We start from the raw sequence: 4,526 nt of genomic DNA, 5'->3' as shown, positions 1-4,526 counted from the left end.
TCGGACGTGTTTGCTTGGCGATGTGGCATGATTTGGCACTACCAGTTAGACCACGTTCTGTATGAACGTGGTCCTCGGGTTGGTGTAGTAGGGTAAGCCACTTTCATTTATGAACATGGCTTCCCTTAAAAACTTTGAATCCTTTTTTTGCCCTCGGTGGGCTAGTCCGGCTTCGGCCTAGGCCTTTCTTTGATGGGCCGACATGGTGTAAATAACGACTAGGGGCCCATTGGGTATTTATGTCTAATCCATTACCCAACAAAGTATATTTTTGAATGGATAGACCGGTCGACAGGCTCGTGCAAAAAAGAGAAAAAGTCACTGAAAAATCACCTGTTTCTAAAAAACAAAAAATACTCCGATGGTTAGGCAAGTAAATCTGTTTTAAGAGAAAATTTTGAATGGAAAATCTAGGGAGATAATGATAATGAAACTTGATTTTAGAGTGGGATCTCTTTTTAAAGTGAAGAACTCCTTAAAAATGGCTGATTGGATACTTGTCACGTGAAGGACAATAACTAAAAAAAAAATAGTAATTTGGGCTTGTTTGGGAAGACAATTATTCTCAATTCTTCTATTTTTTTTTTTTTTTTAATCTTTTAATTTTCAGTTGATTTGACACCACTAACACTCAACTCAACTCAAAAATTTTCGACTTTATTCAAAATTTTATATTCTTCAAACAACCTAAACATAATCTCAACTCATTTTCCTCCTCGATATTCGTAATTTTGAATTCAGTTCAATATAATAGAAAAAAATCGCAAACCCAAACAAGCCCGATCATCGACTTTAAACAATCAAACTATGTCGTATGATTCCTTATTGTTGATGATGTGTGCCAAATCCTTTAGCTATGTCGAAATGTAATGCTTTGTGTTAGTTTTATGTTTTCAGTGTTTTTAGGTTGTTGAAGGAAAATTGCGCATTTAAAGTGAAAAATATGGAATTTTGGAAGAAAGCCACCAAGGAGCAGCATCGCGTGAGCACAAATGCGCAGCAAATGGTTCTACATGCGTTGGTGCGCTCGAGAGCATTGGCCATGCGATTGGGCGCACCCACGACCAAGACTCGCACCAGCGCACGAGCACACATGTGCTGCAGGAGAAATCTCACGCTCGAGTGTGCTCAAGCGCACCTAGTGTGCGATCGAGCGCATTGGCAGAAACTCATTTAGACACGAATTTTAGGGTTTTAAACCCTAGAGGCCCGTATAAATACAATGTGAAGCTTCAAGCAGAGGCGGCTGGTGACAAGTCCGAACTTCTTTACCGTTTTTCTCCATTTCAGTTTAGTTTTCCTCAGGTTTAGATTTATTTTCAATCATGTGGATCTAAATCCTCAACTAAGGTTGAGGATGAAGCCTCACCGATGAAGAATGCACTTTCATGTAAGTAAATATTTTTCTGATTTATTGGATTTTTAAGGTCTCAATTGTTTTGCTTTAGTTCAATTATTGAGATTACTCTTGGATATGTATTGTGATTCCCAGATACATGTGATGATTTAGGAGAATTTCATGTGATTGTTTGCTTGGATCTTTATTAAAATAAAATTGGATATCTATTTGTGATTTGTTCGACGGATACAATTGATGGTTTGGTTTAATCTGGATATCTTTTGTGATTTGTATAAAGGATAGATATATTAGATGATTTAATTGATTTGTGAATCATAGCAAAACATACATAGGATTTTATTTATGCGAACTTCAGATTTTATTGATGAACGTGAAATTGTTCTGAATTGGTGAGTATGAATTCCACAACTTTAGTATTTTATCTTTTGATTTTTTTTTTTTATTATTATTATTTTGTCTAGTTCTTTGTCATTTATATTTTATTTTATTAAAAAATCAAAATCATTCAGAACTAGGTTAAAATATGATTAATTTAGATAGAAATTGATTTTTGCAACGCAATTTCTTGTAAATCGACCTCGCACTTGCACAAGTTATATTGCATACGACTTATGCACTTGCGAGCAATTATAATTTGCACATCAGTTGACAACTTCCACAAAAAACAGTACATGTTCAAAATCCAACAGTGCCCTAGACGACTGTACTCTATGAAATAACATGAAAACTAATTAACACAAACTATTATGAAATTTCAATAGAAAAAATCAACGTTTGAGGGAACACCATTGGACATCCCAGCATTTGAAATCCAAAAATATAATAATAATAATAATAAAAGGTAGAAAAGGTCTAATTCTTGAATTCCTCTCTAGAAACCTAAACATGATGAAATGGTCCCTTGGAAGCTTGTATGTCTAAAAACTCCAGCGTAATACAACTACCAAGACTGTTAGGAATTTTACTATAGCATGTTTTCTGACATATAAAGATGTGTTTGAGATTATATTTGAAAATTTGAGCTTTTAAGTCAAAGAGTTTATGGCAAAAATTTCATTTTTAAGTTTTTGTAAAAAATGCGTTTTTGACTATTTTTTAGAGTAAAATAGTCAAAATGTACTTTTCAAAATTTTTACCAAATATGCCAACTTTTTGTTTTGTATAACTTTTTAGATACTAAGAGTACTTTTTAAGCTGTATAATGCAATTTCAAACTGGCTCACAAATACAATGCACCAAGATTTTTTTTTGTTTTTTTTTTTTTGGAAAGGGGAGTTGGGGACCTGTTTCGAGACAAACCAAGAGAAATTGCTAAGGATGAGACCCATGACCACTAAGATTAATGGAGAAAATGCTATATTGAATCTCTGACCAACTGTTTGATAACCACAGATGTTTAGTTATTAAAATAGAGTGATACTATAAATATGACTTTTTGTCGTTTTTTATTTTTATTTTTTTTTATCTTTCAAATGTAACATGACTTTTAAAATTACTATTAAATTTGTTTATTTTAGAAGTCATATCACCTTTAAAAGATAAAAGGGAGACAAAATTCTCGCTTATAACCTTACTCATTTAAAATAACTAGATGTATCGATAAGGGATTGCGGCGCAGCTCCTTCAAAATTAGAAGATATACATAAATTTTTTTGGACACAAATTTCCTCAAAGTTGGTTTGAAAGAAATTTCTTTCGACTTATTATAGTAAGTAATAGTGTTATTAAGCATTTTTGGATTTCTAAAAAATTAATGTTTGGGTTCTTATATTAGTGGAATGACAATAAATGACTGTTAAAATATTAAAGAAAACATGTGAGAGATGACACTTACCACTTATTAGACTAGAATTTACGTCTTTTTTTTAAAAAAAAAAAAAAAAATTTAATGTGTGATGCAGACATATATATACACTAAAGCCTAAATATCATAGAACAATAAATATAAAATAAAAATATTTTTGTATTCCCAGTTTCTTTATATAACAGTAGCTGGTTGGTATGTTTTAGGGGAAACTTCGTTTTGACCCTCTGAATTTTCACCAGATTTTACAAACTTTCCCTGAACTTTCGAATCTCTTACTTCGGACCCCTTAACTTTGTATTGCTCTCAATTAGGACCCTTCTGTCAATTTTAACCATTAAAATTACAAAAAAAATTCCAAAATATCATTGATTTTCTTTTTTTTTTTTTGTTTTAAAAAAAAGGAAAAAACGTTTTCGAAGTTGAAATTTTATACAAAAATCAGGAGTATAAACGTCATGTAATGTTTAAAATCTGACGAAGGGGTTCACATTGAGAGAAATTCAAAGTTCATGGGTGTAAAGTGAGAAATTTGAATGTTCAAGGGGGGTTTGTAAAATCAAGTGGAAGTTCAAAGAGGCAAAGTAAAATTTCCCTTATGTTTTAATAACCCCTTTACAACATGTCTTTCTTTCTGAAAGCACTAGTACACCATTGTTCCCACCATGCACCCAGCAGCTTGAAACTGCAAATAAGACAAGAGAATCCTAGGTTAGGATATCCACACATGTTGTGATTTTCCTCGCAAGAACACCCTATCAAACAATTGGATCGACTATCCACTATCCACTATCCACTTGCTCTTTCCTTGTTAAAGCCAACGTCTTGGTGTTAACAGAAAAGTAAAGGGAGCATATAAAGCAATCAATCTTTGGTTTTGCTTTTATATATTTGAGCATGGTCTCCACCATTATGTGAGAAGCCGAATTTGTGCAGTTAACGTATGACCTAAATGTGTATATATATAGGTTGCGTCAATCTTTGTCACTCCACCTCACATCCATCATTCGTGTACGACTCTATTTCTTATTTGTGGTGATGTGGTGATCAGTCGGAAATAAGGATCATCCAATTACCTGTTTGACTTTTTAACGATTCGAACAAAAAAGTGTTGAAAGTTTCAATCGAGTGAGTCCGACATCTTCATGTTAGAAATTGTTGGAAATAATTTTGGATGGTGCACAAATTCTCATTGATATAAAATCATTGCAATATAAAAATTAACAATAAAATAAATGAAATACAAGAGATGAAAAGTAGAGTATGAAAAGATCTCACAATGTGCTATAGAATCACGCAAAAGCGTTGTCCTTAAAGGTTGATTCGTGCCTCCCGGAGTGTATAACTCGGTGCGATCGGATC

This window comes from Corylus avellana, chromosome ca7 (assembly GCF_901000735.1).
Source record: "Corylus avellana chromosome ca7, CavTom2PMs-1.0".
Taxonomy (NCBI): Eukaryota; Viridiplantae; Streptophyta; class Magnoliopsida; order Fagales; family Betulaceae; genus Corylus; species Corylus avellana.
This window is presented reverse-complemented; position numbering follows the sequence as displayed.